The 25,135-nt window shown below is 44.6% G+C and overlaps 1 long non-coding RNA gene across 2 annotated transcripts in view; it reads left to right on the plus strand.

Moving 5' to 3' along the window:
- The first annotated feature begins 1,899 nt into the window (after positions 1-1,899).
- Positions 1,900-25,135, plus strand: part of LOC135276925 (uncharacterized) — a 41,322-nt gene continuing 18,086 nt past the window's right edge. For both annotated transcript variants that reach the window (XR_010344471.1, XR_010344472.1), the window contains exon 1: positions 1,900-2,208. This is a non-coding gene — a long non-coding RNA (uncharacterized LOC135276925). The remainder of the gene's footprint in view (positions 2,209-25,135) is intronic.

Below are 25,135 nucleotides of genomic sequence, written 5' to 3' on the forward strand. Positions count from 1 at the left end.
TGGGCAGTTGAAAATCTGGCCAGGGAACCCAGAAATACTAAGTGCAAGGATAACAGTGCAGTCAGCATCTGCTACACTCAATGCATTTTCTGTCATTTCTAACCCCCTTCATAGGGTTGCACATAGGAGCACCTCAGTCAATAGAAGTTGCTATCATTTCAGCCAAAATAGAGCAGAAATTTTCTTTTTTCTTTTTTCTTTTTTTTTGAGACAGGATCTGTGTCACCCAGGCTGGAGTGCAGTGGCATGATCTCAGCTCACTGCAGCTTCGACCTCCTGGGCTCAAGCGATTCTCCTACCCCAGCCTCCCAAGTTGCTGGGACCACAGGTGAGCTCCACCATGTCCAGCTAATTTTTGCATTTTCTGTGAGATGAGGTCTCACCATGTTGCTCAGGCTAGTCTTGAACTCCTGGACTTAAGCAAACTGCTAGCTTCAGCCTCCCAAAGTGTTGGGATTACAGGCATGAGCCACTGTGCCCAGCCTAGAGTAGGGAAATTGAAAGAAGGTGTGGCAAACTGAGTAACTCCTATCCAAAGAAGACCACATCCTAATCCTCAGAATCTGTGGTCATTACCTTACTTGGATGAGAGTGACTTTGCCGATGTGATCAAATAAAAGATTTGAGATGGGACAATTATTCCCAATTATCCAGGTGGGTACAATGCCATCACACAAGTCCTTACAAAAGCCAAGCAGGAGGGCCAGAGCCGGAAAAAGAGACGTGATGATGGAAACAGAGGTCAGAGTGACGTGGGGCCATGAACCAAGGAACACAGGTGGCCTCCAGAAGCTCCAAAAGGCAAGAAAACAGATTTCCGCTAGAGCTTCCAGTAGGAATGCAGTCTTGCTGATGCATTTGAAACGTCTGACCTCTAGAACTGTAAGATAAATTTGTTTTAAGCTACTAAGCTCATGGTAATTTGCCACAGCAGCAATAGGAAACTAATATAGGAAAGTGCCCAGGAATAAGAATTGCTACCACATAATCGTATTTCCTATGAGCCAGCACTAAGCACTTTAAGTATCTTAGGTCAGGCACGGTCTCATGTCTGTAATCCCAGCACTTTGGGTGGTTGAGGTGGGAGGATCACTTAGCCCAGGAGTTTGGGACTGGCCTGGGCAGTATAGCGAGACCTTATTGCATTAAAAAAATACCAAAATTAGCAGGGCATGGTGGTGTGCACCTGTAGTCCCAGCTACTTGGGAGACTAGATGGGAGGATCCCTTGAGCATAAAAGTTTGAACCTGCCGTGAGTCATGACTGAACCACTACACTCCAGTCTGGGCGACAGAGCAAGACCCTATGTTTTTGTTTTTTTTATTTTAAAGAGGGGTTTCACCATGATGGCCAGGCTGGTTTTGAACTCCTGATCTCAGGTGATCCACCCACCTCGGCCTCCCAAAGTGCTAGCATTACAGGCATAAGCCACCGTGCTCGGCGACCCTATGTTTAAAAAAAGAAAAAAGTTAAAAGAAAAAAAAGTGTCTTAATTGCTTTAATCCTTACACCAACTACAGTTATATTTGCTGTGTGGCCTTGAACTCATCTTGACATTTTGAACGTCCATGTATACTTCCTCTGTGCTATACCTAAATGATAAAAAGCTTTTAATTAATTTTATTATTGCAGTTTCACTAAGCAAACAACAAATTCTCCTGTGTTCTCCTGTGAAAAAACATCTGAGGCCAAAAGCTTCCCTTCTTGCCAATAAAAGAGTGAAGGCTGACGCAGTTTCACTTGAAGCAGGTTGAATAAAAACTGGACTTGGCCCCTTTAAGTCCGGCTGACTACAAATGGGTACTTTCTATCTTTTGCTGTTGGCTCTGGCTCACTACAGCCATTTAATTATTCATAGGAAGGCTCTTTGGTATTTTCACTGTAGAAGTCACATCTAATACTTAAATCTTACTTCCACCAACTCCCGTGATGAAGTTACCAGACTGGAGTAATGGAAACATCAGTGCTATGACATTTCTGGAAAACCCATTCTCTTAGCTCTGCAAGGAAAGCTAGATTTGGGCTTTGGATTGTTGGAGCATAAAGAGCCTCGCTCACCACAGCTGCATCAGCAGGAAACTCCACCAGACATTTTAGCTAGTGACTATACTGATGTGAATATAAACCTGCCACGACTATAACAGTGAAAGTTTTTGTGTCCTGGGAAAAATCTTGGAGTTTGGAGAAAGCGTCTCAATTACCTTGCAGGTCAGTGTGCGATTATATTAGGCTTTCTCCCTCTTTCTCTCCCTCTTCGTTTCCCGTTTCTTTCTAAATAGCGCTAGTTACAAGGGGGAAAGGCAACGGGGCTATTACTTCATTTTAGAAAGAAAGGATTGTTACTTTTCTTTCTTTTAAATTGTTAAGATTTTTATTTTTTATTTTTTGTTGAGACGGAAATCTTGTTAAGTTACCCAGGCTGGTCTCAAACTCCTGACTTCAAGTGATCCTTCCACCTCAGCCTCCCAAAGTACTGAGATTACAGGTATGAGCCATTGCATCCAGACTTTTTAAAACAAATAACTTTAATCACGCCTGTAATCCCAGCATTTTGGGAGGCTGAGGTGGGTGGATCACCTGAGGTAGGGAGTTTGAGACCAGCTTGACCAACATAGAGAAACTGCATCTCTACTAAAAATACAAAATTAGCCAGGCGTGGTGGTGCACCCCTGTAATCCCAGCCACTTAGGAGGCTGAGGCAGGAGAATTGCTTGAATCTGGGAAGCAGAGGTTGCAGTGAGCCCAGGCCATGCCATTGTACTCCAGCTTGGGCAACAAGAGTGAAACTCCATCTCAAAAAAAAAAAATTTAAATAGAGACAGGATCTTGCTATGTTGCCTGGGCTAGTCTCAAATTCCTACCTTAGTCTCCCAAAGTGATGGAATTACAGCTATGAGTCCCTGCCCTCAGCCAATGGTGACTGATTAACCAGAAGGGCATTTAGTCAAGACTTTTAGATACAGATTATCAACACTGTAGAGAAAGAATACAAAGTTTATTTGATTTTGAATCCTCCTTGGGTCTCCTAGAAGATTCAGGCTCTTGATGTTCTTAACTGTTACATTAGTTATCTGTTCGTTTATGTCTTCCTTTTTAGGCTATAAATTCCTCAGGGCAAGTCCCCAGCCTTATTTATCTTTGTTTTTCCAAATTCCAGGAAATTCCAAACACATAGAAGATGTTTGGCATGACAAGTTGACTGTATACATTAACACATGAGTAAATAAAGTTCATAGCTTTTCACTGTTGAATGATTCCAGGTATAGCTTCGTGTTAAGCGCAGGGCCTGAGCAAGCTCAATGATCATTTGTTGAATATAAATAAAGGTAGCCGGGCGTATCGGGACCAGCCTGGCCAACATGGTGACACACCGTCTCTACTAAAAATACAAAGATTAGCCAGGTGTGGTGACGAGCACTTGTAGTCCCAGGTACTGGGAGGCTGAGGTATGAGAATCGCTTGAACCTGGGAGGCAGTGGTTGCAGTGAGCCAAGAATGCACCACTGCATTCCAGCCTGGGTGACAGAGTGAGATTCTGCCTCAAAAAAAAAAAAAAAAGAAAGAAAGAAATATCAGCATCTTTGCATCTCAACAGTTCTAATAAAAAAAGAAAAGAAAAAAGACAAAAAAAAAAGAAGAAAGAAAGGTAAAGCTGTGAACCTCCTTTAGGACTCTCACGTAGCCAGCCCTGGTTTGGTGACTTCGTCCCCTACATGCTTAGTCATCATCATGCAATTTGACATATGAGAATACTTTCTTGTGCTCCAACAGAGCTGCTGAAGAAACATAACGATACTCCTTTTTGCAGCTCACACAAAATAGCTACACTCCAGCCACCAAACGGCATTGCATTTGTGTCCACTTTACGGTATTCCTGCCTTCATAGTAAAATCACTCTCAGTACAAGTAAAATGCTCTCCAATTATCATTTTTTTTTTTTTTTTTTTTTTTTTGAGACAGAGTCGTGCTCTGTCACCCAGCCTGGAGTGCAGTGGCATGATCTCGGCTCACTGCAACTACCGCCTCCCGGGTTCAAGCAATTCTCCTGCTTCAACCTCCTGAGTAGCTGGGCTTACAGGCACACGCCACCACGTCCGGCTAATTTTTGTATTTTTAGTAGAGAAAGGGTTTCACCATGTTGGCCAAGCTGGTCTTGAACTCCTGACCTCATGATCCGCCTGCCTCGGCCTCCCAAAGTGCTGAGATTACAGGTGTGCGCCACCGAAAGTGGCCTAAAATACTCTCATAGGCCAGGCACAGTGGCTCATGCCTGTAATCCCAGCACTTTGAAAGGCTGAGGCTGGAGGATTGCTTGAGCCCAGGAGTTCAAGACTGACCTGAGCAGCATAGCGAGACCTCATCTCTATGAAAAATACAAAATTAACTAGGCATGGTTGCGAGCACCCATATACCCAGCTACTCAGGAGACAAATGGGAGGATCACTTGAGCCTGGGAGGTCGAGGCTGCAGTGAACTGTGATTGTGCCACTGCACTGCAGCCTGGGTGACAGAAGAATAAGACCCTGTCTCAAAAATAATAATTTTACAAGTAAATAAAGTACTCTAAGAATAATAGATACAGGTATAACAAAGAAACGAAGACAGGCCAGTTAAGTTAAAAGAGGAGAAGAAAACAATGGAATGAGAACCGGTGAGGAAATCTTGTAGTGCAGAGAATTTACTTGGCATTGGAAAAGGTAGAGAAGGCTGGGTGCAGTGGCTCACGCCTGTAATCCCAGCACTTTGGGAGACCGAGGCGGGTGGATCACTTGAAGTCATGAGTTCGAGACCAATCTGGCTAACATGGTGAAACCCCATCTCTACTAAAAACACAAAAAATTAACCAGGTGTGCTGGCAGGTGCCTGTAACCCCAGCTACTCAGGAGGCTGAGGCAGGAGAATTGTTTGAACCTGGGAGGTGGAGGTTGCAGTGAGCTGAAATCACTTAACTGCACTCCAGCATGGGCTACAGAGCAAGACTCCATCTGAAAAAAAAGAAGGAAGGGAGGAAGAAAGGGAGGAGGGAAGGAAGGAGGGAGGGAGGGAAAAGAAGGACGGAAGGAAGGAGGGACAGAAGGAAGGACAGAAGGAAGGAAGAAGGGAGGGAGGGAGGGAAGGAAGCAAGGAAGGAAGGAAGGAAAAAAGGAAGGAAGGAAGGAAGGGATGGACCAGGCTAGGTGGCTCATGCCTATAATCCCAGCACTTTGGGAGGCCGAAGGGGGCGGATCACGAGGTCAGGAGTTTGAGACCAGCCTGCCCAACATGGTGAAACCCCGTCTCTACTAAAAATACCAAAATTAGCCAGGCATGGTAGCACATGCCTGTAATCCCAGCTACTCAGGAGACTAAAGCAGGAGAATCGCTTGAACCCAGGAGGCAGAGGTTGCAGTGAGCTGAGATCGCACCACTGCACTCCAGCCTGGAGCAAAATTCCATCTCAAAAAAAGAAAAGAAAAAGAAAAAGAAAACAGCATTCTCTCCTTTTTACCTTTTTTTTTTTTTTTGAGACACGGTCTCACTCTGTCGCCCAGGCTGGAGTGCAGTGGCACGATCATGGTTCAACAGCAGCCTTGACCTCCCAAGGCTCAGGTGAGCCTCCTACCTCCACCTCCTGAGTAGCTGGGACTATCAGTACATGCCACCATGCCCGGTTAATTTTTTTGTATTTTTTCTAGAGAAAAAAATGTTGCCCAGGCTGATCTCAAACTCCTGGGCTCAAGTGATCCACCCACCTCAACCTCCCAAAGTGCTGTGGTTACAAGCATAAGCCACCACGCCCAGCTACCTTTCTCCTTAAACCTAGAGTCAAAAACGATTTCAAAAACAGAGCTACAGAAAGATTAAACATCTATGATTTGAGAAGATCACAATGATAAGAGAAGAGGCTGTCATTTTAGCTCTTAGAACTGACAGGTCTCTGATAGCATTGGGCTACTTTTGAAATGCTTCTATATAAGGTCATGATTTCTCAATTGGCTGTAGAGATGCCTCCTGGCTGGGTGACCTTGGGCAGATTACTTGACCTTCTGTGCCTTGCTTTTTGCATCTATCTACATCATGAAATTATTATAAGGACAGATGAAAAAAAGTATCTATCAAGGGCCTAGAATAATGCCTGGTACATAGTAAGTGTACTGTAATTGTTATTTATTATTATATTTTTGTTGTTAAAAAGTAAATCAGCAAAATAAAATTCTAGTTAATCGTTGAACATTGTTTCACACATACATCAAACAAGTGAAAACATTGAAAAACAAACAGCAACTTTATAGACAAAATAAGAGGGGGGAAAAAAAGAGAAACCTGGCTAGGCATGGCAGCTCACGCCTGTAATCCCAGCACTTTGGGAGGCTGAGGCAGGAGAATCACCTGAGCTTAGGTGTTCGAGACCAGCTTGAACAACATAGTGAGATCCCCCCGTCTCTACAAAAAATTTAAAAATTAGTTGGACATAAGGGTGTGCACCTGTGGTCCAGGTACTCAGGAGGCTAACAAGGGAGAATTATTTGAGCTGAGAAGGTCAAGGTTACAATGAGTGTTGATTGTACCACTGCACCACTCCACTGAGACCCTGTCTCTAAAAAAAGAGAGAGAGGGAAATCTTTTATATTTGGCCTTTTTCACCATTTCATACAAACCAACTACTTACAGTACAGCTGAATAAATACACAAAAAAACTTAATAGAATGCTCAGAATAAGAGTTGTCCTTTCGCTTTTCTTTTTATAAGATTTTTTGGGCCGGGCTTGGTGGCTCATGCCTGTAATCCAAGCACTTTGGAGGCCAAGGTGGGCAGATCACCTGAGGTCGGGAGTTCAAGACCAGCCTGACTGACCAACATGGTGAAACCCAGTCTTCAAAAAAAAAAAGACTTTTGTTTTCCTTCGAGATTTTAATGAACACAGTCATTCCACAAGTAAAGTCAGAAGTAGGACAGAGAATGCTCTGAAACCTGGTTTATTCTTCTAAGATCATTAAGTGTAGCTGACTCCTAACAATTTGTATGAAAATATAAAAGGTAAATTTAAAATGCAAATTTAAAATATCTTTTTCTTTCTTTCTTTCTTTCTTTTTTTTTTTTTTTTGAGACAGAGTTTCACTCTTGTCACCCAGGCTGGGGTGCAATGGTATGATCTCAGCTCACTCCTGCATCTCCTGAGTTCAAGGAATTCTCCCTCCTCAGCCTCCCTAGTAGCTGGGATTACAGACACGTGCCACCATGCCCAGCTAATTTTTTGTGTTTTTATTAGAGATGGGGTTTCACCGTGATGGCCAGGCTAGTCTCGAACTCCTGACTTCAGGTGATCCACCTGCCTCAGTCTCTCAAAGTGCTGAGATTACAGACATGAGCCACCACGCCTGGCCAAAAATCTCCTTTCAAAGTACTTTTAAGAAAAAAAGCAGGGCCTTGGGATTTTTCATTCTATTTTCCTGTCCTATTGCAAAGTCACCCTGCAGTTTTGGTGGGTGGTGGAAAGTCTTTGCCATCTGCTGGTGGTGCTCCCCCTGGAGGATGGACAGCCTCTCTGCTCCAAGGTGACCAGTTGAGATTCTGAAAAGGGAGGTGAAGGGAATGGCTGCATGCTGCCTGGGGGTCAGGCGATGGGGCCAGGGAGAGCTGCATGACCAAGAGAGGTGATACAAATCTTCCTGAGACTTCATACTTTCTACCTGATCTACATCTAGTACACAGATTAAGTGATGTCCCCATCAGCTGACAAAGAACACTTGACACCCATCAAAAGTCATCAGGCATTTGTGGGGTTTTTGTTGTTTGTTTATTTTTTGAGAACAAGTCTCACTCTGTCGCGCAGGCTGGAGTGCAGTGGCATGATCTCGGCTCACTGCAACCTTTGCCTCCTGAGTTCAGGTGATTCGCAGGCATCTGCCTCCTGAGTAGCTGGAATTATAGGCATGCACCACCACACCCAGCTAATTTTTTAAAATTTTTGTAGAGATGGGGTTTCACCATGTTGGTCAGGCTAGTCTCAAACTTCCAACCTCAGGTGATCTACTCACCTCGGCCTCCCAAAGTGCTAGGATTACAGGCGTGAGCCATCACGCCCAGCCATCAGGTATTTGTTGAGTCTTCAGCAAGATCTTGGCATCTCTCTGGGCCCAAGCCTGCTGTCTTTTGCAGCTTGGGGCACAAGGTTTCTAGAGTCCACTGTCCTCATGTTTCCTTTGGCATGTAAATAAATTCCTAGGGTTATTGCCAGAACTTAGATAAACAACCCTGATCTCAGCCTGAACTACATTTTTTTTTAAAAAAAGGTGACCTCAGACAACCTTTCCTCCCCATTTTAGGTACACAGACCTTTTAGCACATGACCCTAAGGATTGCATTTTATGACATTTATACTCCTTATCCACATGTCTTGAACTAGAACCTCATAAACAGCCAAAAAGGGTGCGTCAGGAAGAGTGATTCATGTTATTGTGCTGATGGACCTCCTTAGTGGCAGATGACTTGTGTGGCATGAGCACCAGCCAATGGAATGGACACTAGCCCATCAGGGAAGATGCCTGTAAACAAACTGCACTGGTTTGTACTGGCAGAGCTCCACCATGCAGACAGCCACATCACGAACTCTCCACAAAACATCAGGAAAACGTGCTGTCTAATTGGGTTCCCCCAAGAGCAAAACCTGAGAGAAGGGCATGGGTGCAGGTAGTTTATTTCGGAGGTGATGCAGGAAGCAGGTGTAGGGAATAGGGAGAACAAACCAAAAAGCGGGGAAAGCCAACAGCAGGTGTGCGAATCCTGCTGGGCCCTTCTAAAGAACCATGTAGAAAGCACATCAAGAAGTGCTCCACGTGGGCCAGGCATGGTGGCTTGTGCCTGTAATGCCAGCACTTTGGGAGGCTGAGGCGGGCAGATAATTTGAGGTCAGGAGTTCGAGACCAGCCTGGCCAACATGGTGAAACCCCATCTCTACTAAAAATACAAAAATTAGCTGGGTATGGTGGCATACACTTGTAGTCTTAGCTATTCAGGAGGCTGAGGCAGGAGAATTGCTTGAACCTGGAAGGCAGGTGTTACAGTGAGCCGAGACTGCACCACTGCGTTCTAGTCTGAGTAACAGAGCGAGACTCCATCTCAAAAAAGAAAGTGTTCCACCAGGGGATGGAGGCTGCAGCAGCAAAGCACTGCTTCCATTCCACATAGGGTGAGGATAACTCCCAGGTTATTAATTCCCCGATACTTTCAGGTTGCACCTGAATTTGGCTTCCATTGCCTTAGAGAAAGCAGAGAGGTGTTTCTGTGTATGCTTGAGAAAGAATGCTGGCAAAGTGCACAGAACTGTCTATCAAAGATGCACTGAAATCAGGTGAGTTGCAGAGAGGTGACCCAGGACATCACAAACATGTGCTACAAATGCTTAATAAAAGTATAAATGAAGTGCAGCGAGAGGGGAGCACAGGCCCCCTTAAATCTGTGTGGTAGAAGACAGATGCTTATTGTCTGTGCAACATCCCTTCCTTTAGGGAACCACTTTTATCTCCACTTTAATGTGATTGTGTTGGTTCTATTACAGCATGCAGAATAACAGCCTCTCAAAGATATTCATGTCACAACCCCTGGAACTTGTAAATATGTTAGATTACATGGCAAAGGGGAATTAAGGTTGCAGAAGGAATTAAGATTGCTAATCAGCTGACTTGGAGTGGGGAGATTATCCTGGATTATCCAGTGCACCTGATATAAACACAAAAGTCCTTATAAGTAGAAGAGGGAGACAGAAAAATGAGAACCAGAAAAATAAAAGTATGAGAAGGAGCTTGCTGGTGTTGAGGATGGAGGAATAGGGCAGAAGTCGGGAGATGCAGGTGGCCTCTTTAAGGTGGAAAAGGCAAGGACACAGATTCTCTCCTAGAGCCTCTAGAAAGGAAGGGAGCCAAGCCACTGCCTTGATTTTAGCCCTGTGGTTCCCATTTTAGACTTGTGACCTCTAGAACTGGGAGATAATAAATGTGTGCAACTTCAAGCCCCTAAATTGGTGGTAAATTGTTGCAGCAGCAATAGAAACTAACAGACTTCACATGATACGATGAGGCTGACGGAGCCATAGCCTCAACCCGGGAGCCGGGAACATGACTGAGTCATCCATCAGCATCCATCGTGATTCATTCAAGGGCAAATACACAACCTAGGCAGGGCCTGGCCTTTTCCAATCCTAATGGGAAAGAGACATCCTCTTTAACTGGGATATGGCCTCTATGGCCCTTCCATCCTTGTGATTGCATTGGTCACAACAAGATCACAGCAAGAAGGGATAAAAGCACAGAATATCTCTGTCTGTGGGAGGTTTTAAAAAGCCTGGCCCAAAGGTTGGGCATGGTGACTCACGCCTGTAATCCCAGCACTTTGGGAAGCCTAGCTGTATGGATTACCTGAGATCAGGAGTTCGAGACTAGCCTGGCCAACGTGGTGAAACCCCGTTTCTACCAAAAATTACAAAAATCAGCCAGGAATGGTGGCACATGCCTGTAGTCCCAGCTACTTGGGAGGCTGAGATGGGAAAATCACTTGAGCCCAGGAGACGGAGGTTGCAGTGAGCCGAGATCACATCACTGCACTCCAGCCTGGGCGACAGAGCGAGACTCTGTCTCAAAAAAAAAAAATAAATAAATCTAAGTCTAAAAACAGGTCTAAAAAACATTATTTTGAAGTAGTAATGGGTATAAGTGATATTTCCAGATGTCTGCAATCTGGAAATACCTGGGTTTTTTTTGTTTTTTTTTTAACTTGTGATGAAATCACAATTTCTGCTAAATCATTGTAGTTTGCTGCCCATATTCTTCATGGAAGAAGAAGGTCAATTTCAATTAGAAGTTAGTGAAAATAGGAATGATTTTTTGCCTAGCCAAGTTTATAGACCTTCTAAATTTTATTCAGACTCATTGGGATCCACAGATTCAGACTCAGAAGTCCTGAATTGTTATTTCATATTCCCTAAAAATAAGCCCCTCCCCGCCACTATTTTTTTTTTTTTTTGCGAAATCTCACTCTGTCACACAGGCTGGAGTGCAGTGGTGTGATCTCGGCTCACTGTAACCTATGTCTCCCAGGTTCAAGTGATGTCTAATGCCTCAGCCTCCCAAGTATCTGAGATTACGGGCATGCACCACCGTACTCAGCTAATGTTTTGTATTTTTAGTAGAGACAGGGTTTCACCATGTTAGTCAGGCTGGTCTCAAATTCCTGACCTCAAAGGATCCACCTGCTTTGGCCTCCCAAAGTGCCGGGATTACAGGCATGAGCCACTGCACCCAGCGTTTTTTTTTTTTTTTTGAGCAAGGTCTGGCCTGTCACCCAGGCTGGAATGCAGTGGCGTCATCCTGGCTCACTGCAGCCTTGACTTCCCAGGCTCAAGCAATCCTCCTACCTCAGCTTTCTGAGTAGATGGGACTATAGGCATGCACCACCACCCCCAGCTAATTTGTGCGTTTTTTGTAGAGACAGGGTTTCACCATGTTGCCCAGGCTGGCCTCGAACTCCTGGGCTCAAGCGAGACCACCTCAATCTCCCAAAGTGCTAGAATTACAGGCATGAGCAACTGTACCCAGCCCATTTTCCCTATTATTCCTATTACTTCCTGGGGTGTCTTTCATATGGTATTTCTATCTGGTCTCAAGCTTCCTGTATGGATAAAGCCTTTGAAAAATCTTTTCTGTTATTATTAAAGATGTAACCAGGCCCCACTTGTGCCTGACCTGATGGTCCATACCGCAGGTCTTCTTAGGATCAAAAATCAATCTTTCTTCCTAGATGTGTCCAGCACAGTTTGAGAAAAACAGTCCAATTATCTCATAAACTTCATGCTGAGGCGATAGATTTTCATTTCCTAATTTCCTCTGCTACATTCTATGACTTCCTATTTCTTTTCCTAACTCCCTGTTTGCTCTTGAAAGCTCTGGTTGGTAACCAATTTCCGTTCCTTGACAAACAAAACCCTGTTTATACTCAGGGTTTCCTACTGTGTTACATAACGATCTGACAGTCACATTTCCTTCTCATGCTGCACAAACGGTTTATTTCGAGCTGCATAGATACACAGCAACTGGACACTTGCAGAAATCTTAGGACAGTAGTTTTGCAGCATAGCCGGAGCCGAGGCACAGTATGTACGGTCAGGCGCGGTGGCTCATGCCTGCAATCCCAGCACTTTGGGAGGCTGAGGCCGGCAGATTGCCTGAGGTCAGGAGTTCAAGACCAGTCTAGTCAACACTGTGAAAACCCATCTCTACTAAAAATACAAAAAACCTAGCCGGGTGTGTGCCTGTAATTCCAGCTACTCAGGAGGCTGAGACAGGGGAATTGCTTGAACCAGGGAGCTGGAGGTTTCAGTGAGCCAAGATTGTGCCACTGAACTCCAGCCTGGGCAACAGAGCAAGACTACATCTCAAAACCAAACAAATAAACAAAATTTAAAAAACCCACACACAGTATCTTAGGGTTTGAGGGGCTACCCTGTGCCCTCTACTTTCAAAGAAAGTATCCTTGAGTGGTGGAATTTGGGTAATTTTAACTTTTTAAATTGATTTTTCTTTTTCTTTTTTTTTTGAGATGGAGTCTCTCCCAGGCTGGAGTGCAGTGGTACAACCTCAGCTCACTGCAACCTCTGCCTCCCGGGTTCAAGTGATTCTTGTGCCTCAGTCTCTTGAGTAGCTGGGATTACAAATGTGCGCCATGACACCCAGCTGATTTTTGTATTTTCAGTAGAGACAGGATTTCTCCATGTTGGCCAGGCTGGTCTCAAACTCCTGGCCTCAAGTGGTCTGCCCGCCTTGGCCTCCCAAAATGCTGAGATTACAGGCATTAGCCACTGCGCCGGGCCTAAATTTATTTTTGTTTTTCTTTGTTTGAGACGAAGTCTCAATCTGTTGCCAGGCTAGTATGCAGTGGCGTGATCTTGGCTCACTGCAACCTCCGCCCCCCGGGTTCAAGCAATTCTCCTGCCTCAGCCTCCCAAGTAGCTGGGACTACAGGCATGTGCGACCACGCCCAGCTAATTTTTTCTTGTATTTTTAGTAGAGTCAGGGTTTCATCATGTTTGCCAGGATGATCTCGATCTCTTGACCTCTTGATAAGTCCGCCTCAGCCTCCTAAAGTGCTGGGATTACAGGCGTGAGCCACCACACCCGACCATTTTTCTGTTTTTCAAAATTCTGATTGTCATGTTTTACTTTTATATTCAGAGAAAAAAATAAGCTTTCTTAAAAAAAAAAAAAAAAAAGCAGTGATCAAATCAGCGCCTCTAAGAGCCCAGAAGTCCCCCTTCAGTGTGACTGGCTACCTCTTTCCAGACAGAAACGGAGAACCAGAGTGGGTAATCCCTGACTGTCTGGCCAGTCAGTGGCTGACTTGGTCTTCATGTGATGACCCTGGGCATAGGTCTTATTTTAAGGTGAAAACCCCTAGAAGCTGACTCTGAGACAAGGATTCTTGTGCAAATAGCTTATGTGGGAGGCGACTGCAGGAAACACCAGTGGGGAGGAGGGGAAAGGGAAGCGGAGTGGGGGAGGCTGAGACAGAGATTAGCTAATTAAGGTACTAGGGAGGAAGGGAGCTGAGCTGCATTTGTCCTCAGAGGACCCCTGGGAGCCAGCGTGGAACACACCTCTGCATGCTGCCCCTGCGCGGAAAGGGAGCTGGGGTGTTGAACATACTGCCTGCCATCAGTCAGGCAGCAAAGGTTCCTTCCAGTGTGGTGCCAAGTCCTGGACACTGTGGCCTGCCACGTGGGTGGGGAAAAGGGGCTCTGGCAGCAAGAGGAAGCCCTTGAGCAGCTGGCTTCCTCTTGTGAGGAGGTAGGGGCCCCTACTTGAATGGGGCCCCGCCTGATGGAGAGGTCAGAGTGAGGGGACATGGTAGGTAACAGGAGCACCTGCTACAGGTCTAACAGGGAGCAGCCCGCACTGGACCTAGAGGGGCATGGAGATCCCTAACTGCCAAACCCATCAAGTGGTACTGCTGGTCACAGTGCTCCAATCTTCATTCAAGTGAATGGATTACCTCCAGGAAATTAGTTATGAGAGGCAACGCATTAATATATGGCACCCAGTCCCATCCATGTCAGTCAGTATTCTTTGGTTGCAAAGGACAAGACCCAATTCTAATCAGTGTAAACACAAGGGGAAGGAGGAGGAGTGCAGCACTTCCTTGCATAAGCAGGAAAGGGAGAGTGCAAACCGTTTGTAATTCATCACATGGAGTGAGCACGAATTTTGCAATTTGTCTACCCAAAGAGAGTGCCTTTTAAACATATTTGCCCTGAACCATCTTCATGTTAGCATCAGCTCAGTTATTCTCAGAAGGATACCAGACACACAGAATGACAAGTGTCCTCCTAAGAACTGGGACAGATAAAGTAGCTGCCACCCAGCAAAAAATAGGCCCATGAGGGAATGATGACTGCTGTGGGCTCAACTGTGTCCCTCAGGCAGATATGTTAAGGTCTCAACGCCTGGTACCTGTGAATGTGAACTTATTCGGAAATGGGGTCTCTGCAGATGCACTCAGGTTAAAATGAGGTCATACTGGAGTAAATGGGTCCTAGTCCAGTATGACTGGTATCTTTGTAAGAAGAGAAGAGGTCAAGTGCGGTGGCTTATGCCTGTAATTCCAGTACTTTGGGAGGCTGAGGTGGGTGGATCGCTTGAGCTCAGGAGTTCAAGTCCAGCCTGGGCAACATGGTGAAACCCCATCTCTACTAAAAATACAAAAATTAGCCAGGCGTGGTGGCATGCATCTGCAGTCCCAGCTACTCAGGAGGCTGAGGTGGGAAGGTTGCTTGAGCCCAGGAGGCAGAGGTTGCAGTGAGCCAAGTTCATATCACTATTCTCCAGCCCGGGCAACAGAGTGAGACCCTGTCTCAAAAAAAAAAAAGAAGAAGGCAATACACACAGACACAAAAGGAAACACAGACACACAAGGAGAGTGCCCTGTTGTGATGACAGGGATAGAGATTGGAGCAATGCACGTAAGAACCCAGGAATGCCCAGAAGCTAAGAGAAAGGCATGGAATAGATTCTCACCCTAGCGCATTCAGAGAGCACGGTCCTGCCTATACTTTGACTTTTGGTCTCCAGAATTGTCAGAGAAGCCACTCAGGTTGCGATGCTTTGTTATGGCAGTCCTAGGAAACTAGTGCAGTACTGACTGGACACTGGAGATCTGGAGGTAAGGAGGATGAAGTCCTGGGCAGGCAAGGATAGGCGGTGCGCTCAGCATGAGGACATGGGGCAGCCAGGGTGTAAAGGGAGCCAGGGCTGAACTGGAAAGCGAGGTGAGTGCGTATCCATGTGCCTCCCCCCTGGGCTGCTGCCCATGGCCAAGTCTTTCTATGTGAGGAGTGACTTTCTACCCAGGCAAAGGTGGCTAAAGGAACCAAGTGTCCCCAGTGTTTCTTTTAGATGGTTGCAGATCTTCTCTTCGAAGCTGTTACCTGAAGGCAAAGTGAAGGTGGGCAAAGCTCTGTGGGAGGTCATTCCTCCAAGTGTAGACATTTTCTCATTTTCTTTTTTATTTTTCTGAGATGTAGTCTTGCTCTGTCACCCAGGCTGGAGTGTAAAGGCATGATCTCTGCTTACCACAACCTCCACCTCCTAAGTTGAAGCAATTCTCCTGCCTCTGCCTCCAAAGTAGTTGGGATTACAGGTGCATGCCACCATGCCCTGCTAATTTTTTGTATTTTTAGTAAAGACAGGGTTTTGGCCAGGCTGGTCTCAAACTCCTGACCTCGTGATCTGCCCGCCTCAGCCTCCTAAAGTGCTGGGATTACAGGTGTGAGCCACTGTGCCCGGCTGGTTTTCTCATTTTCTTCGACTTCTGGGATGAGTTTCCTTCTCCCACTCTGGCTGTAGCAGTTTGACACTTAGCTAATGCTTGTTAAATGCTCACTATGTGTTAAGCAACATTTGTTTGTTTGTTTTGTTTTGTTTAGAGACAGGTTCTCACTCTGTCGCCCAGGCTGGAGTGCAGTGGTGTGATCACGGCTCACTGCAGCCTTGACCTCCTGGGCTCAAGTGATCCTCTTACCTTGGCCTTCCAAGTAACTGGGACTACAGATGTGCACCACCATGCCCAATTAATTCTTTCAATTTCTTATAGAGACAGGATCTCACTAGGTTGCCTAGGCTGGTCTTGAACTCCCAGGCTCAAGTGATCCTCCTGCCTTTGCCTCCTGAAGTGCTGAAATTACAGGTGTGAGCCACCGTGCCTGGCCAAAGTCTTGAGTCTACACTGTCTCATGCAATAGCTATAGCCACATGTGGCGATGTACATTTAAATTTAAATTAATTAAAATTAGATAAAATTAATAATTCAGCCTGGGCATGGTGGCTCACACCTGTAATCCCAGCACTTTGGGAGGCCAAGGTGAGTGGATCACTTGTGGTCAGGAATTCGAGACCAGCCTGGACAACAAGGTGAAGCCCCTGTCTGTACTAAAAATACAAAAATTAGGTCTGGGCACAGTGGGTCATGCCTATAATCCCAACACTTTGGGAGGCCAAGGTGGGTCGATTACCTGAGTTCAGTAGTTCAAGATCAGCCTGGTCAACATGGCAAAACCCCATCTCGACAGGATCTTACTAGGTTGCTTAGGCTGGTCTTGAACTCCCAGGCTCACATGATCCTCCTGCCTTTGTAAAAATATAAAAATTAGCTGGCTGTGGTGGCAGGCGTCTGTAGTCCTACGTACTTGGGAGGCTGAGGCAGGAGAATCGCTTGAACCCTAGAGGCAGAGGTTGCAGTGAGCTGAGATCACGCCACTGCACTCCAGCCTGGGTGACAGAGTGAGACTCTGTCTCAAAAAACAACCACCACCAAAAAAAAAATAAAGTAACTTGGTAGCTAGGAATTATTTGAGTCCATAAGGAAAAGAATTTGACTGATCTGGTTGGTAGCTTTGCTCCCTGAGAAATGTTTTCACTCATCCAGAAAGCAGTGTCCCTTCCCCAGGGACCAAGGCAAAGCACTAATGGCACCGCGGAGGGAGTTATCGGAAGAGCAGCAGAGGATAAAGTGATCATGCGTGTGGAACCCGAGCGTTACATAATCACCTGCTATCTTCCTAGGTAAATGTGTTGCTCATATGGGAGGAATGCACATGGAATATTTTTTCTAGATAAAAAATAGATGTCAACATAGCACAGTTACACTGCTATCTGTTTTATAGATGGAAAAGTAAATTTCACAACTTCCTTGAAAAAAAACATGAGTCTGGCCTAAAGTTTTCTAAGCAATTTTGCGATAGTTTGACAACTGTTTGTCCTGCTTTTCTAGGGTTTTAAACTGGACCCTATTTATAATGACTTCTTTTTTAGTTGTGTTTTTTTGAGACAGGGTCTTACTCTGTCACCCAGACTGAAGTGCAGTGGCTCGATCTCAGCTCACTGCAACCTCTGCCTCCTGGGCTCAGATTCTCCTGCCTTAGCCTCCTGAGTAGCTGGGATTACAGGCACCCACCACCATGCCTGGCTAATTTTTTTTATTTTTTAGTGGAGACGGGGTTTCACCATGTTGGCCAGGCTGATCTCAAACTCCTGACCTCAAATGATCCACCCACCTCGGCCTCCCAAAGTGCTGGGGTTAAAGGCTTGAGCTACCATCCCCGGCCAAGTAGGATGACTTTCAAACGGAAAGAAGAGTGTGTATTGTTTATAGTAAAAAAAAATCTCTGATGGTGAAAAAGAAAGTCAAAATGTTGACTTTTTCTTCACAATTTTAGAAATTTCTTTTTCATGTAGCTCTGTATTTTCTATGGACCGAATGTTCACATCCCCCCAAAATTCAGACATTAAAGCCTAATCCCGAGTGCAATGGACTAGGAACTGGGGACTTTGGGAGGTGATTAGATCATGAGGGTGGAGCCCTCATGAATGGGATTAGTGTCCTCATAAAAGAGACCCCAGGCCTGGCGCGGTGGCTCATGCCTGGAATCCCAGCACTTTGGGAGGCCGAAGAGGGCGGATCATGAGGTCAAGAGATCGAGACCATCCTGGCCAACATCTCTACTAAAAATACAAAAAAGTAGCCAGGTGTGGTGGTGCGTGCCTGTAGTGCCAGCTACTCGGGAGGCTGAGGCAGGAGAATTGCTTGAAAACAGAAAACGGAAATTGCAGTGAGTCAGGATCTCGCCACTGCACTCCAGCCTGGTGATAGAGTGAGACTCAGTCTCAAAAAAAAAAAAGAGTTCCCCTGTCCCCTTCCACTATGCAAGACTATAGCAAGAGAGCCATTTATGAAGCAGGAAGTCGGCCCTCACCAGAGGGTGAATCTGCTACGGCCTTGATCTTGAACTTCACAGCTACTAGAACTGTGAGAAATAGATGTCTGTTGTTTATAAGCCATCCAGGCTATGATATTCTGTTATAACAGCCCCAGTGGACCAAAACAGTATTTAATCATCCACTTAATGTCAAGTTAAGACAAAATAATTTGGGATTAATAAAAGTCACAAGTTGTGTTTTAATCAGATCATATTCTTTGGTTTGTTAGTCTATTTGGAGGTGGTAAAACAAACAAAAGTGAAAAGTTTTTAAGCGTTCTGTATGAAAACTAAATCCATGTCTCACTGTAAGTCTGAAATTACGTTACCTCCCCAGAGGCACACACTCATAAGCATTTTATCTGTTTTAAATTTTAAGCAAACACAAACTTTCTAACACCTGCTGTTTCCTATCTTGCCTTTTTCATGTGGGAAAAAAAAAGATCTTGGAGCTCATTCCATAAGTGACTTGCATTTCAACAGGATTCTTCAAAAGTGACAAGAAAACATAGGAAACCAACGCCATTTTGAGTCGTTTTCTCATGAAACAGATTGGCAAGCGTTCCTTCATAAAATCACCCAGCACGTCATCTGGCATTCTTGAGCTGTATGTATGGAAAACTCAAGGAGTTTGAGGTGTGAGCAATCAACTGAAGGCACATCTTGTAATGGCCATTGATTCTGTGAACATTAGCAGCATTAACATGTGCTTTGTGATAATAGAAGGTTTGCCATGATTTCAGTGTCACCGTTGGAGATTATGAGGCATAGAAAAGTACAGAGCAGGGAAATGCAAATTAAAATAACAATGAGACACAATTTCAGAGCCATTAAATTGGCAACTTTTTCAATCCTGATAACACTAACTGTGGTGAAGGAGAACCAGAAACAAGCTTTTGTACTCAGTCTGTGGGAGTGAAAAATTGGAATAATTACAATAGAGAGTGATTTTGCAGTACTTTAAGTAAAGTTGATATGTGCATAATCTCAATTCAACAAACTTTTTTAAAGCAAGTTTTTATTTATTTATTTTTATTTAATTTAATTAATTTATTAATTTTTTTGAGACAGTCTCGCTCTGTTGCCCAGGCTGGAGTGCAATGATGTGATCTCGGCTCACCGCAACCTCTGCCTCCTGGGTTCAAGCAATTCTCATTCCTCAGCCTCCTGAGTAGCTGGAATTACAGGTGTGTACCACCATGCCCAGATAATTTTTTGTATTTTTAGGAGAGACAGCGTTTCTTGATGTTGGCCAGGCTGGCCTCAAACTCCTGAACTTAAGTGATCTGCCCACCTCCACCTTTGAAAGTGTTGGGATTACAGGCATGAGCCACCATGCTCAGCCAAATTTACTTCTGTATAAATACCCAAGCAAGGTTCTTAGGCTATGGGTCAGGCCGTGTGTTCCTAAGCCTGTTCATTGCAAGATTTCTTGGGATAGTAAAACAATGGCATACTACAGAGTAGTTACAATATATGCATGAATTAGGCCGAGCATGGTAGTTTACGTCTGTAATCCCAGCACTTTGGGAGGCCAAGGCGGGCGGATCACTTGTGGTCAGGGTTCGACACCAGCCTGGCCAACATGGCGAAACCCCGTCTCTACCAAACATACAAAAATTAGCCAAGCATGGTGGCAGGCACCTGTAATCCCAGCTACTCGGGAGGCTGAGGCAGGAGAATCGCTTGAACCCAGGAGGCAGAGGTTGCAGCGAGCCGAGATCATGCCACTGCACTCCAGCCTGGGCAACAGAGAGAGACTCTGTCTCAAGAAAAACAACAAAAACAAAGACCATGTAAAAACATGATATCATTTAAGGTAATTTGTGTAAAACACACAAATTACGCTTTGTGTTGTTTGTGGACACATATTCTCCAGCTGTCACATCCTCCTGCTGGCCTTCTCTACCTCCCTCTGGCCCTGGGAAGCTTTGTGGACTTTATCAGGGAACTCTTTTCTCTGGCTTTGGTTGGGTTCGTGCAATGGAAAGCACCAGCAGAGTGTGAGGGAAGGAGAGAACAGGAATTAACTCTAGTCCCGTTCCTTGCTTACTCTCTTTGCCAGGGGTGTGCAGAGGCTGCATTTGTTCATTGGAGACCACAGGTACTGTCTGATAGCCCTCTGCTACAGTGGCAAGTCTTTCTGAGTTCTGTACCAGGGGACCTTCAGTTGCTACCCCAAAGATGCTTCACCATCCCTTTCTGGAGTCCCTTATTGCAGCCTCCACATTTGCAAAGAGAACTTTTATTAAATTGTCTTCCCTGACCCCGTTTGCACATGCCTGTCAGGCCCTGGAATGATGTGCATATTTATGTGGGGAGATTTAAAACTATGTTCCCTAGCTGGCCAGGCGTGGTGGCTCACGCATGTAATCCCAGCACTTTGGGAGGCTGAGAAGGGAGGATTGCTTGAGGCCAGGAGTTCAAGACCAGTCTGCTCAACATAGTGAGATTCCACCCCTATTATTTAAATAAAAAGGAAAAGAAAAAAGAAGTAAATAAAATTATGCTCACTAACGATCACTCAGTTCAGGAAGCTGGTTACCTCTGCAAAAGGGAGTACAAAAGAGGATTGGGGCAGGGTGGGAGGAGTTAGCTGTAGTTGCATAGTTTTTTTTTTAATTTAATTTAATTAATTTATTTTTTTGACACAGAGTCTCACTCTGTTGCCAAACTGGAGTGCAGTGGCACTATCTTGGTTCACCATGACCTCCACCTCCCAGATTCCAGTGATTCTCCTGCCTCAGCCTCCTGAGTAGTTGGGATTACAGGCACATGCCATCACGCCTGGCTAATTTTTTTATTTCTTTTCTTTTTTTTTTTTAAAAAAAAAAAAGACCAGGTTTCACCATATTGGCCAGGCTGGTCTTGAACTCCTGACCTCAGGTGATCCTCCCGCCTTGGCCTCCCAAAGTGCTGGAATTACAGGCATGAGCCACCGCGCCCAGCCAATTTTTTTATTTCTAGTAGAGGCAGGGTTTCACCATGTTGGCCAGACTGGTCTCGAACTCCTGACCTCAGGTTATCCACCAGCCTCAGCCTTCCAAAGTGCTGGGACTACAGGCGTGAGCCACCGCACCAGCCAGTTTTATTTTTTTTAATAAAAACTTTAAAAAAAATCACACCAGAATCTATCATGTAAAAATGTTTTAACCCATTAAATCTGAGTGGTTAATACATGGGTATCATATCATAATGATTATTTTTATTTTGATTAATTTTTTTTTTGTTTTTGAGACAGACTCTCACTCTGTTGCCCAGGCTGGAGTGCAGCGGCAGGATCTCAACTCACTACAACCTCCGCCTCCCAGGTTCAAGCAATTCTCCTGCCTCAGCCTCCTAAGCAGCTGAGATTACAGGCAGGCACCACCACATCCAATGTACTTTTTAGTGTTTTTAGTAGAGGTGGGGTTTCGCCATGTTGGCCAGGCTGGTTTCAAACACCCAACCTCAGGTGATCCGCCCACCTCAGCCTCCAAAAGTGCTAGGATTACAGGCATGAGCCACTGTGCCCTGACCTTAAAATATTTTTTAAAATATTCTCCTTGCATAATGAGGTTTTAAAAAAAATGAAATGTCTCCTAATTCAGAATGATACAAGGGTGTCACCTGAGGCCCAAGACAGATTGCATGTGTCGGAAAGTTCTCCCTCACCTGGAATGCCCCAGATCCTCTCTTCACCAGTACCTTCTTCAGAGACAGAAGAGAGGCTGAGCATGGTGGCTCACACCTGCAATCCCAGCACACTGGGATGCTGAGGTGGGAGAATCACTTGAAGCCAGGAGTTTGGGAGCAGCCTGGGCAACATAGCAAGACCCCATCTCTACAAAAAAATTTAAAAAATTAGCCCAGCATGGTTGCATGCATGTAGTCCTAGCAACTCAGGGGGCTGAGGCAAGAGGCGTCCTTAGACCCAGGAGGTCAAGGCTGCAGTGAAGCAAGACTGCACACTGCACACTCCAGCCTGGGCAACAAGATACATTCCGTGCAAGTGGATGAGGCAGTTCCACCTCTTTGCCTAAAGATTGTGGGAAGCGTGCAACTACAATGATTAAAAGGACACTCTATGTGACTGCAAGATAAAATTGGCTCTCAGTCAACTGTGAAAGGCATTGCATGGGTGACAGATGAGTGTTATTAACAGAACAGATGATTTGCATCTTTCTATTTCTGCAAACTGTTATTGTTAACTACAACCTAAACTCATCTATTTCCGTGTTGTTGAGGAAGTTCTCTGTGTAGCCAAAATAGACACAAAACACTGTTGAAAATTGCACAATTGTTCAAATTCCTTGAGTAAAACATTTGGCACTCTTGAAATCTGTGAACCTAGAGTCAAAGCCTATATTGCCTTGCCAAAGAGAACTGGTGTATGCATATGTGTGTGTCTGTGTGTGTGTTTGTGTGTCTGTGTGTGCGTGTGCACGCATGCATGCATGCAAGTGCCTGCATGTGGCAAACAAGTTACATTTATTTCTGTAAAAAAGTAAATAATAATGAAGTGTAGCGTTGATGTGACAACTTTGCTACCCCAGCCTTACTTATCCAAGTCCCTTCCTTCACCAGAAATAAACACTGCTATTAATAAGACATGTTTTTTACTGGGCCATTTTCCATGCATATGTAGGCATATGCATATATATTACCTTTAGTATTAAGGCTTTGATATCATGTTTGGTGTTCTACAACTTGTGTTTCTCTAATATGCAAAAGTTTGTATTTATTGATAAATTACTATGAGACACACACACAGTTCAAAATGTTGTGTATGGCCGGGCACAGTGGCTCACACCTGTAATCTCAGCACTTTGGGAGGCGGAGGCGGGGGGATCGCTTGAGCCCAAGAGTTCAAGACCACCCTGGGCAATATCGCAAGACCCTCATCTCTGCAAAAAACTAAAAATTAGCCAAGAACAGTGGCATACCTGTAGTCCCAGCTACAGTCCCAGGACGCTGAGGTAGAAGGATCGCTTGAGCCTGGGAGGTCGAGGCTACAATGAGCCGTGATAACACCACTGCGCTCTACTCTAGATGAGATATCAAGCCGCTGACTCAAAAATAAATGCTGTGCATGTATTGGCTCATTTAATTCTCATTAAAAGCCCTAGGAGACACATACTACTATTTTTCCCATTTTACAAATTGGGGAAGTGGAAGCCTAGAGAGCTTTTTTTTTTTTTTTTTGAGATGGAGTTTTGCTCTTGTTGCCCAGGCTGGACTGCGAGGTGCAATCTTGGCTTACTGCAACCTCCACCTCCCGGGTTCAAGAAATTCTCCTGCCTCAGCCTCTGGAGTAGCTACAGGCATGTGCCACCACGCCCAGCTAACTTTGTATTTTTAGTAGAGACGGATTTCTCCATGTTGGTCAGGCTAGTCTCTAGCTCCGGACCTCAGGTGATCCACCCGCCTCAGCCTCCCAAAGTGCTGGGATTACAGGCATGAACCACTACATACAACCAGCCTAAAGAGCTTTAAGTGGCTTTTCCAAGGTCTGACAGACAGCAAGTTTCAGAACCATGATTAGATTCCAGACAGGCCCTCAGTGGTTCCCTGAAGTGCTCTATCTTGTCATGTCATCACGTATAGCTCTTTCTAATCGTTTTAAGTGTTGCGTGGCTTTCTAATAGAATAGATGAATCATGGTTTATATAACCATTCTTCCGTGCTAGACACTTTTGCCGTTTCCAGTGTTTTATGACTCATGCCTCTTCTTGTACATGCCTCTTTGTGCACATGGGCAAATATTTCTCTGGCCTAGATACCTGAAATTGGAACCACTGTGTCACAGGGCATGCATACCTAAAGTATTGACATATACCACTAAGTGCTTTTCAGAAAGGGATCCGCCGGTTTTCAGTTCCACCAACAGTATACGTACGCATAGATGCTTGGTACTATTAGCAAGAATAGCCATCCTCACAAATTCTGGCTGCTACTGATTTTTAAAGTATTTTCTAAAGTGAAAGGCAAAAAAAATTTTTTTGCAAAAAATATTTTATTAATGGTTTTGAGCTCTATTTCCTTCATTTTTAATGAGATTAAAATATTTTCATATGTTTATTGGACTTTTTTCTTCAACTTCTGTAAATTGCTGTTATCTTTTGCCCAATTTTCTATTGATTGTTTTTCTTTTTCTTACTTTTTCTATTGACCATATATATATACACACACACATAAATATACATATATGTATGTATATACAATGATTAAAATTCTTTTTCTGGCCAAGCATGGTGGCTCACGCCTGTAATCCTAGCACTTTGGGGGGTTCGAGGTGGGTGGATTGCTTGAGCCCAGAAGTTTGAGACCAGCCTGGGCAACAAAGCAAAAATCTGTCTCTACAAAAAATACAAATAATTAGCCAGGTGTGGTGGTGTGCTGACTTGTAGTACTCACTACTTGTGGGGGCTGAGGTGAGAGGATCACTTGAGCCCAGAAGGTCGAGGCTGCAGTGAGCCAAGATCACACCACTGCACTGCAGCCTGGGTGACAAAGTGACATATTATTATGTCTCAAAATAAATAAAATTTTTTTAGAAAAATAAAACTCTTTTTCTGCTCTATACATTGTAAATATTTTTTCTCAGTTCATCTGCTGTTAAGTTCATTTTTGGTGTCTTTTGACTCAAGAAATGTTTAATTCTCATGAAAACAAATTCAATAGTGTTTTGGTGGGAAATTCTGGGGTTGAGTCTCACTCCCCACTTTTAGAAAAACCTTTGTTTCTTACAAAAAATATAAATATATAATACATGTTTATTGTAGACAATATAGGCACTACAGATAAATAAAAAGTAAAACTAAAAATCAAGTATAAACCTATCCCTCAGTTACAAACAAAAGTTATTAATATTTTGGG

Source organism: Aotus nancymaae, unplaced genomic scaffold (assembly GCF_030222135.1).
Source record: "Aotus nancymaae isolate 86718 unplaced genomic scaffold, 86718_ANA_hifiasm-v0.15.2.pri h1tg000029l, whole genome shotgun sequence".
Taxonomy (NCBI): domain Eukaryota; kingdom Metazoa; phylum Chordata; class Mammalia; order Primates; family Aotidae; genus Aotus; species Aotus nancymaae.